We start from the raw sequence: 22,970 nt of genomic DNA on the forward strand, positions 1-22,970 counted from the left end.
TAAGCCCTGGATCACCACAGCACCGTGAGACCACATGACTAATAATTGAACCTGACCTGATATTTTTACACATTTGTCTATTACAGAAAGAAAATGATCACGTAAGGAAAAAAAATAGCACGCTTCCTGTAAGCAGTTAGTTTCAGTCGTTTTTAATACGCCACGGATATCAGCTTAAGTCTGCAACAAACACAAACATCCAAAAGATTCTATTCTTGCATAAAATATATAAATTCAGACACTTTCAATGATGATATTGTGTCTATTAATGTTGATTTTCCAAAACCTTTTTTTTCTAATTAACAAGCTTTGAGGACCAGTGGGAACCCAGGTTCCAATCCTGTCTCCCAACAGAAACTTGGATCAACCAATCAACCAATCAACTTGTTTGGTGGACGTGGAAGCGAATCTCGAATCTGCGAAAAGCAAACCTTGAATTTTTGATTCCTGGGTTCCTATAAAGGACACAGCAGAGATTTCATATTGTACTTCAATAAAGCTGAGGGATCAGAAGAAACACATGTTGAGATATTCTGACTTTTAGTCAAACTCCAGAGACACTGGATCCAACCTTTTCATGACGGAACATCTCCAGTTTGTATTGCAGACTTTAAAAGTCCAGACAATCCTGACGACACCTCTATGACATCACAGGTATTTTTATTTTTAAACAATGTTAAGAACCTCCTTCAGAGCCTCAGAATAAATGATCCTTCTGCTTTCGCAGTTTGAATGGTGCTCTTCACGATGACTAAAAAGAATTAGATGCCTGAAATCAATGGAATGTCCCTTTAAAGTTTATGATTAAAAAAAATTGTGACTAAAATATAAAAAATATACTCAGAGTGGAGCATTTTAAGAAATTGAAGAAATTTCAAAATATACCCTCTAGTGAACAAACTGTACAGTGATGGTGACGCCATCTCAGAATGATTTCACTGACGTTTCTGGACTGACTAATTCTTTCTTTCTTTCAACATTTCTTTCTTTTCAGCAGAGTGTCCTTTTGAATTTGGTTACTAAACAATTGTGACTAAAATATTTGGAGTGGAAAATGTTAAAGACTGAAGAAATTTCAAAATCTACCCTCTGGTGAACAAACTATACAGTAATGGTGACTGTTTCCGAATGATCTCATTGGTATTTCTGTACTGACTCATCCTTCCTTTCTTTCTTTCTTTTTTTCTTATTTTGTGACTGAAATGGATAAGTATAAAAAAAAGAAGAAATATTTACTAATGGACTACCTATGGCATCTCAAGCCAATTTCACATCTCCAGTGTGCTGGAAAGAAAAGCTATAAAGCAGCCTGGAAGGTCAGAAATCAAAATGGTAAAGTGAAGTAGCAGCAATTTATACTTCAAGGGCTAAGTGTGTAAAACCAATGGTATGGTTATTTAAAGACCACATTTAGAATTTTTTCGATCATGTTGTCAAAATTCCCTTGCTGTCCAGACGTTCTGAGGGATAACTCCAGTTGTATAGCACGAAGCTACAGGAAATGTTGGTGCCACAACAGTTGCCAAAGGCGTGCTCAGTATCATAACCAACTGTCAGTCCAACAGTCCACGTCAAAGCAGAGGTCATATCATGATCGCTTTATGACTCATGGAAGGTCTAGTTTGCTTTTGTATTTACACCAACAGGAAGTGAGATGTAGACGAAAAAGCCATGAGCTGACAGGAAATGGCCTGAGGTTTCTAAGTCCTTGACACACATCTCCAACTGGACTAAGTTATTCTTCTTTTTCTTCTGATCAGTTTCCTTATTTCAATAAATAAATCACAACAATCACAAATCAATAAATCACAACACCCTTTGATCCTTGATTCCATGCCCTCTTTCAGATCATATTCTTCTCTGTACTCACATTACTTCTAATCTGAAGAGTATTATTGTCATCACGGCACGGGAGCTCGGACCCGTTTGTGTGTGCGTAATACATTAACTGACCAATCATTTCAGCTGTACTAATTATTACTAATATTATTAATTATAATAAATTACATTTATTATAGTAAATGTACGTAGTTGCATTCCACTACTGGCGGTTGTTTGCTGGTAACATGCTATTTACCTATGATCTGAAGCTGACAATGCACTTCTGTACAGGTCAATCTTGACCTTGGACACAGGAAGTACAGCCTATGCTGTCGTCCCAATTCCAAAAAACATTGGTTAATAAAGAAGTTTGAGTATATGTAATGTTTTGTCCACAGGTATTTGATCAGCCTGTCGGACAGACCCCTGGAGGGAGTTCAGTCCAAACTGTATCCGGTAACTGGACCTTCAGAGTGTGAATTTAACACTGTTTGATCATACTGTACTCCTCAGGGTTCTTGTGTGTGATGTTTTCGGATTGTAAATATGCTGACATACCAAATTCAATAATCTGCAGAGTGAAATAAAACCTGCCTAAACCCAAACTGTCCTCTGTGTCCAAACCAGAGCTCTTTAATAAAAGCGGATAAATTAACAATAAACGCATATTAATGACATATTAATGAAGGTTTATCAATGACACATCAAGGTTATGGTACTGTTTTGTTTTTTTTGTTTTCTGCAACAGCAAGAAGAGAGCCAGATGTCTGCTCTGTTAGTGTGGTCTAACCAGTAATTACAAGCTTGCTGTGGTAAATATGAGCTTGTTCAGCCGTTAAAAATGTTCGAAGGACAGGTTTCTAACTGACTGCAATGAGAGACAGTTTCATATCAAAATGTCATATAATACTAGAAGCAGCTTTCCCATCAGTCAGTTCCCACAATAAATAAATGGCCAAACAATCTACTTCAAAAAAACATGTCAAACAGAAGAAATGCAATGTGATTTATTTATTCAATTGGAAAGATTAAAATTTTATAATGAAGTACACAAATAAAGGAAGAATACTCTACTCAGCTAATTTGTCTTACATTGCAAACAGTTTCCCAATTGGAAAGTTTACAACTGTCAATTTTCAAAATGTAAACCCCTTGCTGGGTGTGATTTCATGTGAAGTGAACTAAGCCACTTCAGCAAAAAAAAAAAGTACTCAATAAAATTGCCAACTTGAATCAGCACTTATATACAAGTACACCAAAGAGCGACTGTGGTTTTAATGGGTGGAGCTCAGCGAATCAGGGTTCTTCAGCCAGTAACAAAAACCTCAAATTAAATGGCATTTAAATATATTTATAATCTTATGACAAATACTGTCGGGTGAAACCCCCAGAGCTAGTTATAGTCTTAATAAAAAAATTAGGAAAGAAGGATCTGTACATTTCTGTATTCTACTAACCCAACTCAAACTCTTTAGATTCACTCATAGATAATAGGTAATATACAATGGTAATCAGGTGTTTCTATTATTTCTATTATTCTATTATTTTGTCAATCCCATTTACTGTATCAACTGAATGACACTTTCTAAACATTATTTGCTATCCGGCAGGGCCTGAATGCAATCTTTCAGTGCAATATATCCACAGCAGGACTGCCAACTTTTAAATTTAGTTTTATGTAAGATTTAGTATGGAGGACGTCAGCACTTAATCAGTGGGCATTCTGTGACATTACTCAGTGCATGGTCATCACTCCTTAAACACCCGGGTTTGTTTGTACAGTTCAGCAGGCAAATTTACAGTTTTAAAGATGAGAAACCGAGCTGTAGTGGCTGTCTGTGCAACATTTGAGGGGCTGATTTAAGAGAGATGAGGGTGTTTTGGCAACCAAAAACATTGCAAGATTTCAGTATAGTTCAGTTACATTCATGATTTTGCATAGTCATGCTAACCTAAAAACCTATTTCTTGGGAATCATGAGAAAGTTTCAGAGTGACAAAGACACAAAGTGTCCCCGTATCCATAGTAACTGCGAGACTACAGCATGCATGGGAATAAATTACAATATAACAGACTTTTTCTTATATTTCTCGTCTTCCTTCTGATGGTATGAATACCTCTCTGTGCGGTGCTGATTTGTCTTGTCTATCTATGTAGTGATCTGTTTGCACCACAACATTATCAGTTAGAAAATTGGGCGTGAGAATGTGTGAAAAGCATCAAGAGTGAGTCTCATGGCCAGCGCATATAAGTTTGCAGCACTGTTTCCCAGTCTGTGCACTCTGTGCTAGCTGCCAACATTTTTATCAACTCACATCTTCACAAAATAGGTAGTCTACAAGCTCTGTGAACTACTGTATCTGCCAAGCTACATAGTAGCAGCATGCTAGGTAGCCAGCAGTACACTAGCGCTAGCCTGCCAGTCACAGTAGCCCACAAAGTCAGTTGGCTTGGTATCAGCCGAGGAGGAAGCTAGCCAGCTCCATCGCTAACTGGATGAAAGCTGATACAGTTAGCATCTCCGTATCGGCAATGTCACAACCACAAACCATAGTGCTTTTGGAATATGGAGCGGTAGTACTCCAGCAAAGCAAGCCCGGTCTGGGCCCTTCTATGTGGAGTTTGCATGTTCTCCCTGTGCCTGCGTGGGTTTTCTCTGGCTTCCTCCCACAATCCCCAAAACATGCACATTAGGTTAATTGGCTACTCTACATTGCCCCTAGGTGTGAGTGTGAGAGTGTGTGGTTGTCTGTCTTTGAGTGACTGCCCTGCGATTGACTGGCGACCAGTCCAGGGTGAACCCCTGGTCAGCTGGAATAGGCTCCAGCCCCCCCTCACAACCCTGACGGATAAGCGGTATAGAAAATGAATGAATGAAAATAAAACAGAATAAAAGGGAGGACTAAAAAACAGGATTGTGTGTCCTTTCCCCAGTGGAAATTATGTTAATAACAACCTCGACCTTAACAGAGAATTTAACTTATGTCTGCAAAAATGCAGGAGAAATCCCAGATACCTGACAGCCTGTGAAGAACAACAGGCGTGCTGTTATTGTAAAGACTGTAAACACACAAACACACACACACACATACATGCTGCATCAATAGCACGGTCCCGCTGCCTGGAGGCTGATACCTTATATAGTAACTGATTGTTCATAAGCAGAAAACTGTTTCACAAGAAACTGTCATTGTGTTCCTTTCAAATGAATAAGCTTCTTATCAACAATAGTCGCCCTTTGCTAATTCTGAAACATTATGAACACTTTAAGAAATGGACAAAAGCAGCTGGACCATCTGACAGGTTCTGTTGGGTACACCACGAATCAGATAAAGTTTCTTGTTCTACTCTAACACGAAGAGGCTCACAGGTCTTTACATTCACATGACTTGTGCACAGGCATCAACAAATCTTATACAGAGAGTTGGAAGTATGACGAGAAAGAAAACTGCTTTTGACATATACCTTGTGCTTTCACATCCAGGCAGGTTAGAACAAATAGTCAAAGGAAAAACTCCCACACAGGCACATCAGCGCACAAAGCCTTCCCCTTGGACTAACGCACAGAAACTGTTGCCTTGACACTCCTGATATTTCACCCAGCTACATGATTCAGTTGAAGGCACAATGCATAGCTATACTCCATATACTGCATTTAGGGCTTTCAGCTGAATTTTCAGTGCGTTTCAGAGTGTTGCTTGCTTTATCAGATCTTGTGTGACCTGTGAAAACTGATTTATCCAAAGCTTTATTTTTAATTCATTCATTGGTGATAACATATAGAAGTGAAAAAAAAAGTCTGCCCTACGTACAACCAGTGCAATAAATCCCTTTTGTGCACATTAGTTTGTGTGTACTTTTTTTTAAAAAAAAAAACAAAACTGATATATGCAGAGCTCAAAATTCCACACGAACACAATGCTTGCGGTGCGGCATCTCTTAATGTAGGCCCACTGTTTTAAGCTTATAAGTGCACCTGCTTGGTGCTGACGTCATTTAGTACCATGGTTTTGATCATTTCAGCAGCTATGTCATTAACAAGCAGCCTCCTCTACAAGTGTAGAGTTTTAAAATGGTATGGGGTGCATGAAAAAAATCCAAAAACATGAGTAGTGTTTTTATGGGGGACTTTATAAAACATCCTGCTGATGAAGAGAGTCAACAGAACAGAAACAACACCTTTGTCAGGGCAGGGGAGGCCGTGTGTATGCAGCCAGAGACAAGAAGTGTAGATGTGTGTGTGTGTGTGGGGGGGGGGGCAAGGACAGCAGAAGAGGAAGAGTCCCAGTAGAATTTAAATGTTAAAATAGCAAGTAACCCACAAAAACGTGGTGATTATTGCATCCTTTCACTTATATTATTTTAATATGTATTAAATGTCTGTTAATAGTGCACAGCAAGACAACCCTGAATCTAAGTAAACCCTTTAATTCAAGCAATTAAAACCACAAACCAGAAGACGCTGAAAAGCATAAGCAACATTTGGTCGTTTAAGGCTTAATTTAGATACCTACTACTCCATTCACCACTGACTTTAACGGGGTCCTCCAGTGATTTTGCACTGCCTTTTAATGAAGTTAGAAACTCACAAGGGAACCATTAAAAAAAGAACTGTCAAAATCAGAGCAGCATAGGCTAAGGTATCACAAACTGTATTCCCCAGTATGGCTCAAGCTACCAAAACACTGGCTCTGTACTGCTCATAATGCAGTGTGAGGACATATTTCAGTAGGCCTCCTCTTCCTCCTAAATGCCTGCTTCTTTCAGATCTCCAGTTTGCAACACAGGCTTTCTGTTTGTTGTCACAAAGCCGAGCTGCGATAACCCAGATGACATCGTCAGCGGGGTTATTTTTTCTAACTTTGGAAAGCTAAACAGAGCCACAAATGACACTGTGCAACCCGTGTTCACAGGCACCCAATTATGAGTAAAGTGAAACTTGCACGTAAAATCATTGGACTGCACCTTTAATGGCTCTGTAACCGAGTGCTCTTCTTTTCTCGTTTTCTTGCAAAACAAAACTTATCATAATAATTTGAAAGATGCTATCATGACAAAAAACCTACGCACATAGTGGCTTTAATATGAAACATCTAAGAACTTTTGAAAATATAAAATGAATGGGTTTGTTATAGTGACTGTGAAGCAAAACAATCAAAGTCCTTACTGTCATTTTAGCTGTATTTATTAAGATTGTTGACGGTAGAGAGGATGAAGGACTATGTAAATGCTGCAAAATATACATATATGAAAAAAGTTCCTGCAATGGATTCAAACATTGTGATCATAGTACTGGATGCACATCAGTCCACTGAGCCAACAAGACACTATAGGGTTAAAACCTTGACCCTAGATGTGTTTCTGCACCCAGTCATCCAGACAGACTCTTTCACTCCAAATTAGAAGCTTAGCAGATTATATCAGCAAAGACATTTTCCAATAGACCTGAAAATCAACGGCGCGAGATGGTCCATCATTCAAGTTTCTGTTTTCTCATTATTTCATCGTGCCTCGGTTGAGTGTTTTCATATTAGCGCTGCAATACGTTACGCTCTACTTCCTGCCAATCATCTGACACCCACAGGAGGAAATGAAAGTCTTCTCCAGTATATAATATATCGCAAAATCAATTCAAATATTCACAGTGTTTAAACTGAGATCAAATATAGTCGCAAGGTACGCAAGGTCAAGTCCAACGCAAATGGAATTGCTTTTGTTTTTGCTACAACTGAAAACGTAGTTGTACATGCAATTACGCTTTTCTTTTGAGAAAAAAAAATCTGTAACAAAAACAGACAGAGGACCTCTTTGCACATAGCCAATTATAGAAATTTATTTTAAAGCTGAACATATAAACTTAAAAGGCCATGGTCATGTATCAACCTCCGGGGCTGAAAAATGAAACCAGCGCAGGGGTGTCAAAAACTGCAGCTCCTCAAATGGCCACTTGAGGCTGGCTTCAAAAGTGAGGCAGAAGTGCTTTTAAAAATAAACTTTTCAACTTTGTTGTGTTTTCCAGTGTTAATTTGTTTTTGGCAAAGGACAGCCACCTCATAGCAAGAACTGTATTTTCCATGTATCACTTAGCATGCCTACTATGTCTGTGGACAGAGGGATGAAAGACAAGGACAGTGTAATTCATAAAACTGAAGGACAGTGAATGCAACATGTGTAAAAAAAGAAAGAAAGACAAGCTGTGACAATCTCTCCCTCCTTCCAAACATTCCTCAATGTCCTGTTCCGTCCCTTCTGTCTTTTTTTTCTCCCTCTCTTAGTTTAAGGCATGTTTACATTTCGCACAGGAGAAAACAGACAGAGAGACAATAAAACCCAGTTTATTAGGAAATGGCTCCTGTGCGCTTCACCGGCGCCCGACCCCCCAATGGTTGCTATGGAAACACGCCATAAGAGGCATTGCTTTTGCCTTTCTGAGTGGAGTGAGTCACCAAAAAAAAAACAAAAAACCTGTGGATCCAGGCCAATCAGACGCTGCCAAGAGGACTGAAGGCCAAATCAGAGAGCCTATGGTGTGTCGAGATCAGGAAGACAGAGATTAACACGTTGCAGCTTTTGCTTTCCATTTGACTAATGACTTCTAGGTTTAAGCGAATCTCACAATTTCACTTTTTCTCCATTTTTTAGTCAGTGTTTCCCTTGAGTTTCCATTCTCGTCACTCCGCCCCGACTCACCATGACTCAGGTTAAATGGCCCTGGCAGCAGGTTATTACCACTCACAGGTCACTGTGACCTCTAATTCTCTGCAATGAGGAAGTGATACAAAAATAAATAGCTCTCAATCACATGTTTCCTGGGACGCATTACATGTCAGATCAGTAAGGAAAGTGTTTACACATGAACCATTTTAGCATGTTCGACTGCAATTCATCCTCAGGTAAACTCGTAGATTTCTGAGATGTCTGTTGAATGACACAGGCCTGAATTTACTCATTTTGTAGTCTAGCCTGTTGACAACAAATCATTATCGCAGACCACCATCAAAACTTTTTAGATAGATTTGTATCGTGGTTATAAACAATTTTATCAGTTGTCAAATGTCAGTTATACAGTAACACTGATGTTCTAATTTTTCTAGGCTAACCACCATGAGCTGTTAGCCATATTAGACCAAGTAAGGCTGTGGCAGCAAAATGTCCGAATGAGCAAGGATGTGCTTATTGCTATGAATTCAACTTTTCATTTGTAAGATCAAGAATGTGTTTGTTCTACATTCAAAACTGACATACTGTCATCTTAAGAATAAAGTAATGAGAGAACTTGTGGCACTACTACTACTAATAATAACAATAATGATAATAATAATAAAACTTCCCATTATCATCTATTTTATTTCTTAACCCAGAGCCTTAATTGTGGCTGGCTAATTGTAAGATGCACACTCAAGATCAAGCTCAAGTAATACACTGAAATGTTTTAAGAGGCCACAGAAATGCATTCTGCCATACCATAAACTATGGCTTTACTTTCTGACAGTACCTTGCATAATAAGGTACTTAACAGCTGATTGCAACTTAGGTTATTGATTTGTAACTTAGGTCTATGGCTACATTGTCCCAACTTTAGCCAGATAAGCAGCACAGTGATGATTTGATTAAAATGCATGCAGTGACTATGCTAACATGCCAGTATTTAGCAGGTAATGTGGTTATCAGTGTCACTACCTTAGGTTAGGGTGTTAGCACGCTAAAATTTTACTAAACAATACAAATCACAAGTTAAATTCAGGCTGCTTTTGGATTATTTGGTAACCAACATACTGGACATAAATATGGTGTCTTATTTCAACTCTTTAAAATAAGGCCCTGAATCAAACATCTGATCTTCAGCTTTGCTGAACCCAATTGTTGCAGCAGAGGCCTGATTACCATTTAGGTACCATGGGTGAACATCTGGTTTTAATATTTTTAATATTTCATTTGATATTATGCCGACATGGTGAAAATTCTGAAAAAATGCATTGAATCAAACTAGAACCAGACTTGGCTTGTCTTGGGGAAGGGAGGTTGGTGGACCCCTAATCAGAACTTCTTTTCTAGGGCCCCCTTGTGGGTTGACTGAGCCCTGATTAACAGTGACCCCTGATTAGCTCCTGATTCCTGGCCAAGACATCACTATGAGGAACTATTTAAAAAGGAAAGAGGAATTTCAGGCAACAGTGTGAGCAGCTCCGAGGACATGATACGCAGTTAGGGCTCTGGATTTATCAAGGCCTGTTTGGTAGCGTAAGCAGAACCTGTGGACACAACGGAAGCAGTTCAGGTTGTAAAGATAAGACAGCTACGATATATAATGGCTTTTACTCCCCCACTGCTCAGTCCAATACTGTATACCCAGCTCCTCCTCTGGGGCCCTGAAGCCTCTGAAGAAAGCTAGTTATGCAAACACACTCCAAGTCATTCCTGAGCAAACACTTCAGCAGCTCAAGCAAAAGATCTAATCTCTCATCTTTTTCCTCTTTTTACGATACATCAGCAAGCACATGTAAACACATGCTTTTTAACATTTCCAAACACAGGCCTAATATGCAACAGTACCAAATATTTTAACTGTCTAAAGTGACCCCCCAAGGGAGCAGCAGAGTGTAGTGTTTATGTATTGCTTGCATTTCTCCCTCATAAATATGAAATTAGCTCAATTAGGTCGGAGCGTGCTGCGTGGGATCGCTCCTTGACATGGCTCTAATTGAAATGAACAGCAGCTTGGCCTCCCCTGCTGAGGCCCGACTAATGCCATTAGGGGGGATCTGAGGGCATGGCTCCATGTGTGTGTGCAGTTCATTTTGACACTCCGACACACATCCACCTCTCTATTTAATCATACACTAATCTCCATTCACATCTCGCACAACAGCAAGGACACTTGCTGAATGAACCAGTACACTGCAGAGTCTGCACATACACTCAAGCTGTGTAAGCCTGGTGAAGCTGTAAAAGTATTAAATAGGAAAAACAGCTGCCTATCATCCCTGAACATGTTACTGGACATACGTAAACAATAGTGACGTTTTTTTGTTACTTGCACGCTGTTCCCATCTAGTGGAAATTTAACAGACTGCAGCAAACTGAGAGCACACACACATACAGACACACATACAGAAGGATGTATTTATGCCCCCAGTACAATCAGTGTTAACACTATCAATAATGCACTTGCATGAGCCTGAAGGACTACTAAGACCTCAAAGCTGCATGTTTCGTGTTTGATTTCCCAAGCCCAGGGGCAGCCACAAACACACGTACACATGCACACATGCACACATGCCACAAGCTCTGCTGTTATGTAACCAATAGCCACGCGTTGCCGTGGGAACGGGGAAGGAGCAGGGTGGGGTGGTGGGGAGAGGGAGAGCAGACAGAGAGATACCGAACAGAGAGAGAGGCTAAGAGGACAAGTATCAAATCGATAAGATGACACTGCAAGGCTATGGTAACAGTGAGCCTGCCCACTTATCAATTATGTGCACATGGAGAACCACACAATAGGATAATTTAAAGCTGCATATTATCTATCTGTATTTTTACATAAACATGGTATTAAATGACTCTGCGTCATGAGAGAGTTGTCTCTAGAAGTGACGAACCAACAGCAAATTATCATCCATCTTATTTCCCTAAGCTCTATGGAGCATTAGCATCTTTTAGCGTATTTGTTTGGTTTTCTAGCTTTAAGATTTGAGCTCACTCTCACAGCTTTCATCAACAGAGGGTTCAGCAGACAGCTCTTTTCAGAAAAAAGATTCTCACTTTTTTAAGCAGCAAGTAACTGGCAAAGTTAGCTGGAGAAGCTAATGGAGAACAGTATTTTTACCATGGATTGGAGGAGAACAAAACAGAGTTAACAGGAGAGTGAATTATATTCTTACAGTTGTTAGGTGACCACAAACATAACTATAAATGAATGGTGACTTTGCTATGTATCTGCTTGATCACTAAAGAGGCTAACTGTCTAACATGTTAGCTATAACAACTTTATGTCAGTGTAACGTTTACAGCTTACAGCTTACAACTCTATTTGTCAACGCTCCCTGAAACATATCTTTGCCATTTCTCCAAAATTTCTTCTTATTATCTAGTGATGCAAATATTTCTGACTTGGCTGAAACTACATTTCTGTTGTAGATATCTTTAGATATAGATATCTAAATGAAATCCTTTCTGTTGGATGTTGATAAGGATCCCTTAAATTTGACAATTCGCTTTCTTGCCAAGAGTTAAATGAGATCAATACCTGTCTGGTGGATATGACGCTACAGAATAGATAAGAATTCTAAGAATACTTACTATCTTATATGTGAGAATATTCACTCACACACTCATATTTGGCATGTTGGTACTGCAGTTTCTTGTTGCTAATTGACTGACATATACACAGATCCAAGTTTATCTGCAACAAGCCAAAATTGCCTAATATTATTGCCTATGACAAAGATTCACTCTAATATGAAATGCTTATCATTATTAAGCACATTTATAATTTAGCAAGTGTGTGGGTTCATGGCGTACAGTGTGTGAGTGTGTGCTGCTGTGTTAGAGTGTGTGTTACCACATGCAGAGCTAAACTTGAGGAGCTTGACTACAAAGAACAAATAACTGTTCTTGCTATCATTTTAAATTTCACATGCGGACAAAGTGTGATGGAAAGGAACTGGTCTGGCCTGTAAAAGCAGCAGCATTGTCTCCTTTCTATTGTTCTGCATGTAGGAAAGAGCAGCAGAACTTTTTTTTCTGGGAAAGTCGTGCTCTGCTGTTACATCAGGGAGAGGCAGAGGAAAGGCTATAAACGGCAAGTGTTCCAGGTCCATTTTGAACAATCTAGGCCAGTCACTGACGCAAAACAGGGGAGCTGTTGCATCGCTCACCAACGTGTACAAGTGGATGTGGTTGAGGGATGAACAAGAGTGTGTGTACACGTTTGTGTGTGAAAAAACACCACGATGTCAGAAGCACAACCAAACCATATCAAGAGGCTTTCTGAGAAATTAGTGCCTTCTGTGGACTGTTTTTGTGAATTTCACAGGAACCCGAGATCTTGTATAATCCCCACGTAACCCAGGCACTTCCTCCTGCAGGGTGAACTGGTACGGCCAGTTTATTTAGTTCCAGTCACTGGGGTAACTGGTGCCGTGGAGAGAGCCTCCCCCCCTCTTCCTCCTTGTGCTGGACAAAGACAAATGACAGACCATAGAAACTCTCCCAGAAACGGATGTACAAACAGACGGGAATAAATCCACAAGCAAATACAGTCATGTCAGTAGCAGGAGAAGCATCAGTTGGTTTGTCTGTACTCATCTCTCTGACCTCGCAACTGTTTTTCTAACCATCCTAGCCTCTTTGCATTTTTCCCCCCATCTCTCTCACTCCCTCCATGGCTGGTGTCGCCATCTCTTCTGTTGCCTTGGGGATGTATCTCACTTTAGTGGGTTTGCAGTGTGACGGGTGTGAGAGGGAAGGGAAGATGAGGAGGAGGCGGTGAGAGCATGCCAGCCAAGTAAACAGATGACAAGAGACTGGTCAAAGTTTTGTGGCCACTAGTTGCTGTGAAACTGAGGACAAGGGTGAACTTCCTGTGGCCCTCGCGACCTCAGATAAGAGCTGGACGCTGGCCCTCATCACGGAGAAATTCCATGACTTTGTTGAACTTCAGCACTGGTTAAAGCGGTTAAGGAAAAGGTCAGTGCGATCTCCAGGCCGATGGAAATGAGCACTTCCCCTTTTCAGCAGAGCCGTTTTGGGTGTCATGCACAGACGTCATTCAGCACGGGATACATGACGCACGTTAAGCACTCTCCCTCTCTCTCTCTCTCTCTCCTACTCTCTCTCTCTTTCTCTCTCTCTTCCCATCTGTGGATGAACAAGACACTGGAGAATGGCTAACATAGCAGCGTTGGTTCATGTGACACTCCCCTGTGCCTTTGGCCTACTTAGAGCTGTAGCAGTCTGCACCTCCCCTTATACTATGTCCTGTTTAACTAACGCCACGCCGATAGGAGATTTTAATATCCATTAATTCCACATATTTCATTAAATGTCTACTAACCTCTAAAGTACCCACAGTTGGGTCTATCTTTACAACCTCCTGCTGAGTGACCCAACGTTTAAACCAACAGAATTATAGCCCTGAGCAGGATAACACCAAATTATTTTTTTCTGTTCATTTCCCAACGTTCTCCTGAGTCAGATGTAGGGCTGCCATGATGAGTTGGTTAATCGATTAGTCAATCAAAAGAAAACCAGTTGCAAACTATTTTAATAATCAATTAATCGTTTTTAAAGCAACAATGTCAAACATTTGGTGGTACCAGATTCTGTAATGTCTTTCTAAATCTTTTTTGTCATTCATGAGAAGAAGAGGTTTGGACTGTTAGTTGGACAAAACAAGCATTGTGAAGATGTCGCTTTGGGTTCTGGGAAATTTTGATGGGCACAATTTTTCACTGTTTTTTTTTTTTTTTTACATTTAATAAACAAATTAATAAACTAAATGATTAATCGATCAAGTGGCACAGTGGTGCGGTGGTTAGCACTGTCGCCTCACAGCAACAGGGCTCTGGGTTAAAGTCTGGGTCTGGACCCTTCTGTGCAGTTTACTTGTTCTCCCTCGGCCTGCATGGGTTTCCTCCCACAATCCCAAAAATGTGCACATTAGGTTAACTGGCTATTCTACACTGCTCCAAGGTGTGAGTGTGTGAGCAAGTATGATTGTGTGTCAGCCCTGAGACTGACTGGCAACTGGATGGATTAATTGACTAATCAATAAAAAATTAATCTATCCATCCATTTTTTATACTGCTTATCCGTCAGGGGCCGGGGGGCTCCACACAGAAGGGCCCAGACCGGGATTTGAACCTGGAACCCTCTTGCTGTGAGGCGACAGTGCTTACACCCTAAATAATTAATCGATAATTAAAATAATCATGGTGGCAGCCATAGTCATTTGCTTTAAAAACATCACCATTAAGCAGCATCATTAGGTGGAAACAACAATAAACACTTAACAGCACACGTCCCTGGTGTGGTAAATGAGTGGAACAACATAGTCGTAAAGTCAGTACTGATTCAGTAATGACAAACAGCAACATTTCTCTATAAGTATCTATAGAAGATGACATTTTTTTCAAATGTGACACAACTTCAAATTCCATTAAATTTCCAAAGGTAATGTTGGGATACGGAATGTTCCTCCAGGCAAAAATTTGGGGGAATAAAATCCATAAAATATATGGAATATTCCCACTTGAGGTAACGGCTGTATCTTATTACACCTGTATATGTGATACTATCAGTGTGTCTTCATTTAAAGAAACTTTGTCTGGGACTTTAAATGAGTAGTGGACACTAGTTTGTCAGTGGACACTATGACCACAACTGACATTTACATGATAATGCTAAGTGCTAAAGTGTGGTATATCAGTAGTACAAGTAGTGTAAAGTCATTCAGTCAGTTACACAAAGATATCAATCTGAAATTTGCTAATATTGTTTAATTTCATTGACCATAAGCTACTGCTCATACCAGACCACGTAAGGCAATAACAGCAAAACTTGAACAGGGGTTCATACCGCAGTTTATGAATTGAACTTAAAATTTGAAAGGAAGGAAGAAAGGCTACATTGATCTCACAAATAGTATTAGACATGCTAACAGACGCTGATTATGTGTTCATCTGGATTTCCCGAGGTCTTGCTTTTTGACATGGTCACTTTTGCCTGAAAATTCTCGACCTTTGAAAATTAGGTGTAAACACAGTGAAGATGGGATTTACATGGGAAGTTGTTGTTGTGAGGGAACATGCTTTAAACATAGGCTTGTATATAACTAAAAACAGATTATTAGACCAAATTAAGTAACATCTGATTACTGCGATGCAAGCACACAGTGGACTAATGGAATCACGGTTTGTGTTTGTCAAACTTGAATCTGAACTTTGAACTGTTAAGTCACTACAGCGTGCAACTAAGCTTTCCTTTGTTTTGTCAAGACATTTAAATAAACATTTTGCCTGCATTTAGCTCAGAATCAACTTCCATATGATATGACACCATCTCCACCTTTACCTACTGCTCTCTCTCTCTCTCTCCACTGTTTGAGGTGCCTTGGGTATATTTTGTTTCTTTAATTTGTTTTCATGTTTTCACTTCATTAAAACTTCTTTGTGAGCTTAGTGATCTCGTAGAAATCCCACTGCTGGACAGCAAACGTGAGCTCGTCTGAGGGGCAGTACCAGGATCACTCCAGGCCGTGACAACATAATGAGCTGCTGTCTTTGTAAATCAGTAGCTGAATACACACATATTGCAGCCATAAAACCCAATGAAAACCGCATCACACACTTGCTTAACATCATTTTCTTAGTAAATCCCGAATGCTGAAAATGATTAAATGAACTCTTCTCCAACTATCATGCCTGTTTATTCTATCTGTCATGCACTGCTATGCATCACCTCATTCTGAACACAAATCAAAGCAAACAAGGACAGTGTGTGTGTGTGTTTTATGTGTGCAAGAAGTGGGGAGGGTAACAGTGTCAAGGGAAAAAACACACAACTATCAAGAGCTTCTTCCGGTTAAACCACATCTATGATCCTAACCATCGCTTTCGCTTCTCTTCCTCTTTACATTTTGCTGTGTATATCAGGCCCCTGCTGGCCATTTTTCTTCATCATCTTATGGTTTAATTGCCGTGACCAGCGGACATATGGACGGTGGACTGCTGCCAGAAAGTGTTACATCTTCGTTAAAGCCAGCCATGATATTCCTACAATCCAGCAGCTCTGCCAAACGGGAGGAAATAGAGGAAAATAACAAACATATAAAGTTAAGGACAAATACTGTAATGCTAACTCCTTTTTCCCTAAATCTCATTATAACAACACCCTCTGTCTCCCTCTTGCTTCCCTCCCTCATCTCCTTTCTAATAAAGACGTGGGAGGTTTTCTCCTCCATTACCCGTGCCCTGCTGAGGTTTCATTTCACGTCCTCCCCAGGCCAGTAGTGTGCCAAGGAGCTCAGTGCCAGGCCAGAGTCTCCCTGCCAACTCACCCTCCATCCTGCAGGCTGCTTAACAATGCAATCTGCCGCTCACCTCTGTCAGATCGGTTATATTCACAGTCTGGAAGAAGGCACGCAATGCACTTAAGGACTTTAGAAGTGTATATATCAGGAGGAAGGAAAATGCAGTGATGTAGTGCCTAATAAAAAGGTGATAGCCTACGAGCTCCAGTCATTATGCAGCATGTTAAAGGTTGGATGGGGGATGTCATACAGTCAGTACCCATCCCAGAGGATGATTCATCATCATTTAGGTGATCCACTCCAGGTCAAAAATTCCCCTCGATCAACATTTTTTAGTGTATCTTAAGTGTCTTAACAAAAAGTCCAGATTAAGTTAGTGTTGGATATTCATTAACGAACATCTGATGCCATTGTTTGCTTCCCACTTAGTTCCAATAGCTGGATTTTGAGCATACTGAGAATCGATCCAACACCATTCCGTTATACTACTAACCCTCGAGGGATGTTATGTTAAGGATGTACTTGAAGTTTCAGAAATCACTTGCTGTTTATGTATTTGGATTACTTGCACAGTAAAAAAAAATCTGCTAAGCTGCATGCAGGGTTAAGTAGCCCATTTCTAATTAATAAATAATGTAGTATGTGGATCAGCGCACAGCCTCGTGTGTTTGTTGATACCCAGCCCGGCATTTAAAGCAATTTGTGATACTGGCATCAGTATTGGAGCAACCCTAACATCCATGATCCCCTAAGGTCCCCCCCCGACTTTCCTCTAGCGTCTAAATCAGGCCAGAATTTTAAAGTGAAATTCAAACTTTTATTGGGCAGATAAAATTTAATGGCCACATACCCCCCTAAACCCCCCCCCCCCCCCCCCCCACCACCACCACCACCACCACCCACCCCCCCAAGGTTAAACCATTACAATTACTGACGATCAGTGAGCTTTATGGTGGTAGTAGACGTCAAAATATCAACTTTGGACACAAGATATCTGATAATCTAACAGAGAAAGAGGTTGAATTTCAGAAACTCAATTCATTTTTTCACTGATAACAAGATGCCTCATAACCTAACATGCAGACTCTTGGAGAACTCACTTAGCACATTCATGTTCTCTTGAGAACGAACATTTCCCATTTGGGATTCTTAATGAGTCTTTACATAATGATTCTTAAAGAGTCTTTATTGTACTGCAGTCCAATGTCCACATTCCATCCCTTAGGAAGCCCAGCCAAAATGTACATTTTGGATATAATGCAGAGTTTAAAGAGCATATTCATGCGACAAGGATGATAAAGCATTTTGCTTTTAATAAACTTGTAGCTCTAGCAAAACTGTTGAGATTATTGTCCCTTATTGGCAAGGCTTTACAAATAGCTAAGTAACACTTTTGTTATTTGTTTGCCTCGATGGGGTGTAATGAACGCTTCTTGAGAAAACGAGCAGCACAGTTTCACTATAATAATATTAATTAATAGCCAGCGTAGGTGAGTACACTCTAAATCTAATCTGACTTTCTGCAGATTTTCCATTCAGCACTTTCCCGCATAATACATTCTGTCAGACGGCTCATTGGGCCTTTCATGAGCTGCTTTGAGAACCATCTTCCCATGTCCACTTTCCATCCCTTAGGAAGCGCAGCATTTGCTGAGGAAATATTTGAGGAGTGTCCATTACCAAAGCTGTTATGAAAGTCTTCTAACAGCCAAGAAAGTTCAAGTCTGCTCCAATCAGAAAGGGCAGCTGGCCAGAGAGATGGTGAAGGAGGATAGCAACAAGGGAGGGTGGCTCAGAGCTGGAACAGTCAAAGCTCTGGACAAACAAAAGCCTGTGTCACTACTTTTATAGTGAGCGAAGGGTAAACACATTTCATAATCAAATGCGCACTTGCCCAACCTACGCGGACACTGACTCATTTTTACTGCGTGTTTGCGTTTGTTTACGGTGGATCTGGCAGCAGAGGCAGGGCGACGATTCTGCAGTCTGCAGTAACGAAGAAAGTGATCAGCCATTAATTTCTTTGTTCCTGTCTCACCCTTTTATCTGCCTGTGGTTTTCCTGCCCCGTCCCTCCTTCTCTGTCTCTGTCTCTGTCTCTCTCTCTCTCTTCCTCTCTCCCTCTGCAGCGGTGTAATGTCTGCAGCTCTCGCCCCTCTGCTGCCTCCTGCGTCACTTCCCTTCCTGGTCGGCTGTCATGTAAACACAAGCACACCCCTGCTCCACAAGCGTGCTCTCACATACAAGCTCAAACACACTCACACAAAAACACACATACACCCAGTCACATGGGAGCTGCTAATTATGACCACATAAACCCAGCGGAAATACAACTTTCACAGCTGGCTGTTTGAGCTACGCTCACATTGAGGCGCATAATTCACACACAAAGAAACGCACCATTTACTTCAATTATTCAGCAAAAGCAAACCAGAGGAAAAAAAAAAAAAAGAAAACAGAAAATGGGCTCATTTCTCAGATTAGCCTCTGATGCTGCGGCTACGAATAGCAAGGACCAGGGACAGCTATTTAGTGAGAATGATGGAGGAAGATTTAGCTGCATAAATTGGGAAGAAGAAGAAGAAGAAGAAGAGAAAAACTGTCTCAGCGTCGGCCATTTACACAAGGTAGCAGAGGAGAGGATGAAAACAACACATGCTCACTTATGTGTGAATGAAACAGGTCTGTTTGTTGAGACAAGGCAAGCATAAGCATCTGACAGACGTCACGCGTAGTCTGTGACGCAGATCAGAAAGTCTGTCTTCAGTAAGCACATGCATGCAGCCACAAAAACACACACTGATAAACAGGACACACACACACACACTTACAGGCAGGTCATGTTATCCCCGCTAGACTCCTCCGATACACTCCAGCCGTTTCAAGCATGCCACTAATCTGAGGTTCGGGCTCATTGGTGGAATTCTGCACATACAGGTTTGCCAAGTAATGCTCTCAAGGGCGGAAATAACAGCTTAGAGCCCTGAAAGTTCGCTTCAAAAGGCTGATGGATTTGTTCTCAGCTAATAAGGCCAAACACAGCAGGATTAATGCTGGTTAATGGTTAATGCTGTGGGATTATTGCAAATTTCATTATCATGCAAGTGCTGGAGGACAGCAAAGCTCGTGTTCAACCCTGCTTGTACTTGTCAGGCACAGCTGTTGATTTATTTACCAGAGAATGAACGATAATGAAAGAGAGAACACATCAGACTGGTTGGTTAGTTATAATAATGATAATAATAATAATACTGACAATAAAAAAAACACAAGGACTCAGAGGTGGAAGTGTGAATTCAGAGGTGACGCAAATGTGCAAGTTTCAAATGAAGCAGGAACCAGTAATAACATGAAACATTCAAGTACCAACAGCGTTATCACTTCCCTGAACTTCACGTCGTTCTTGGTATAATTCATACTGAGAAACATTGGTTCATAATGCATTACAGGCTCGTTGTTTGGCTGTTACATAATGTCTGTCCTAGATTCTAAAGCTCATACTGCATATCCCACCGTACAGAAAAGCATTCAATTTAATGCATACGTTTCTCTCAATAATAAGCAAGAACAGCAACCTTTCACAAGGGAGCCGAACCTTTAGAATGACTGCTTTCATAAGACGATGACAAGAAATGCAATATTGAACCTTGACAGGAATGGCAGTGTTCACTCTATTCCTATTAAAGTCACAGCAAATTGTTATTTTCATTATCCCTTAATCTACTGACGACTTTTGCTATAACTTAAAGCTGCTCTAGCTAATCTTTGCACGTTAGCCGTGGACGAAACTGCACGTGACGCCAAATGTATCTTTTATTTGTACAGGTTATGTTTAGAATGTTCTTGTGGTGCCCACAAACCCTGCAGAGCATTATGACCCGACTCTGTATGGGGCATTATGACATGTCGTTTTGGTTTTATAAAATACAAAGTCCCTGTTTCGGGTTACAAAGGAGAGGGAAGCGACAGATCTTCACATTGAGAAGCTTAGACCAGTTTGGCATTTTTGCTTTCTAAATGACTTAAAGGATTAATTCTTTATAAAATCTGCTACCTATTAATTCAATTAATTTAATTTTAACAGACTACTTGATTAATTGGCTCACCTAATTGATTTGGTTTTTCAATAAGGAATATTGGATGTTTTTAGGTGATTGGTAGGTCAATATACTGTCTAAAGTACTCGGTTTGATCAGTTTGATTCCTACATCAGTATTGTATCAAGATGAATGTTTCAGTAAGGCCAGAGTTTCCTCTGGTCATCATTATTTCTTTTAATAGCCAACGGGTATGCTGTCTCTGTCAGAAAGAAACTGTTTTCTAAAGTTGAATGGTCTCTTCTCCATTACTTTCCTGCTGATCAGTCAGATTTCTACACACAGCTGATGCTTCCTCCGGTTGGCCCAGTGTGAAAGTCGGCCTCTGCTGCTGGTAAGCATTTCCGGAAGAGCCACTTGCGTTAACGCGGCGAATTATTTCCTCTAGACGCTTAAGACCGAAACTGTGGCCAAAATTAGAGGCTGTTTGAACTCACTGTGTCATATTCAAACAGATGTGACTGTCCTGTTATGAATCAGCAAAACGTTGCCGTCTATGTGTGTGTGTGTGTGTGTGTGTGTGTGTGTTTGCGCAATAGCCGGAGCAGCAGCAGGCAGGTGGTTTCTTGTTTTCCTCTGACGCTGACGGCACCTCGCAGGCACGATTCCAAACATCCCGCAGAAAAATAAATAGGGATTAAAAGCCACACACTCGCATATTATATATTTAAAAAATGAACCAAAAAGCTGCCACACTCACGTTCTGCAGTCATAGTTTCAAAACATTTAATCGGACTTGGCGACATCACTACCCTCTTACCTCAGGAGAACTGATGAACATTACAATGACGCTTTATTACTCAGTTTGTTTCAGAGACAACGAGTTAAGTCTGTCGAGCTTACTCATGGCGGTTGATCTTGTGAACTTGCATAAATGTCAAGCAAAAATCATAAACGACTTCACTTGCTCTTGGTATCTGGAAAACAAGAGCTTCAGGGCTGGGCTTGTAAAAGAGGGGCGGGATATTTCCAGTCAAGCCTAGAGCGCCTTTACGGACCTCAAAACACTGTTTTCAAGCTCCGACGTAAGGCCTTATTCCCACTTGTTTACTTCAACTCCAATTTCTATGTGCGCAACACCACCTGGAATGCGGACACTGGCGAACACAGAGTTCGAGAAAACACATGGCACATGATCAAAAATCTCCCCTGCAGGAATGTTGCGCTTTCCTGGGCAAACACACTTTTCCCAAAGCGGAGAGATGCGGGTCCTCTCACTAGAATATCGCACACTAACCGATCACAATACAAGCGCGCAAACGCACCTGCGGCAGCAACACAGAAGCCGATCCCACATCAGCTGAGCTATTAGAAATAACTTCACTCACGCTTGTTAAGGCGCCCCTCTCCTGCTCCGGGACCAATGCGATTTTTTTTCTTCTTTCAAAGTACGTGTCATAGCTGGCAGGTGCAACTGCGAATAGAGAGGTCCCGTCGGATGAGGCGCAGTGAGTCCGGCTCGGTTCGCCCCGGCCAGGATCGGCTGGGCTCGGTACGACCGCGTTGTCCCTCTGCCCGCAGACTGCTGGCTGTCGGCAGATGACTGCGTACATTTCGGGCTCCTTCTCCATCAGCCAAGAGCTCAGCGCACTCTGCCTTTCTGTCCCTGCCTTTTCATTATATCATGTCCATGTGACACGCTCAGGCCTCTGTCAATGGAAACTTAAAGGGACCTCCCACGTGACGGCGCTTCATGCGCGTTCACGGATTGCAGTGCGCGTCCCAGGAAAATAAGATGATGCTCCCTTAATAAAAGAAAACCAGTAGGCCGTAAACCACTCGTACTGGTTTTACCGGAAAGATGATGATGATGATGCCTGTTCCTGGTGTCTGTGATAATGATAGACGCGATGGTGATGATGATGTCAGTGACGAATTAGATAACTGTTAGTTTTTGTGATGATGATAATAACTTAGTTATTGTGATGATAGTGAAAATGATTGAGTGAAAAGACAGAATACTCTTAGTTCTTGTAATGATGTCGATTTCTTTCTTGCACAATGAGGTCATGCTGTGACATC

General features: G+C 40.9%; 1 long non-coding RNA gene across 2 annotated transcripts in view; it reads right to left on the reverse strand.

Moving 5' to 3' along the window:
- The window catches only part of LOC124053412, a 55,550-nt gene extending 32,839 nt beyond the window's left edge, over positions 1 to 22,711 (reverse strand). Inside the window, exon 1 of one of the 2 annotated variants that reach the window (XR_006842145.1) lies at positions 22,277 to 22,711. This is a non-coding gene — a long non-coding RNA (uncharacterized LOC124053412). The remainder of the gene's footprint in view (positions 1 to 22,276) is intronic. The other variant, XR_006842144.1, reaches the window with a different exon arrangement.
- Between the last annotated feature and the right edge of the window lie 259 nt (positions 22,712 to 22,970).

Source organism: Scatophagus argus, chromosome 22, assembly GCF_020382885.2.
Source record: "Scatophagus argus isolate fScaArg1 chromosome 22, fScaArg1.pri, whole genome shotgun sequence".
NCBI lineage: Eukaryota > Metazoa > Chordata > Actinopteri > Scatophagidae > Scatophagus > Scatophagus argus.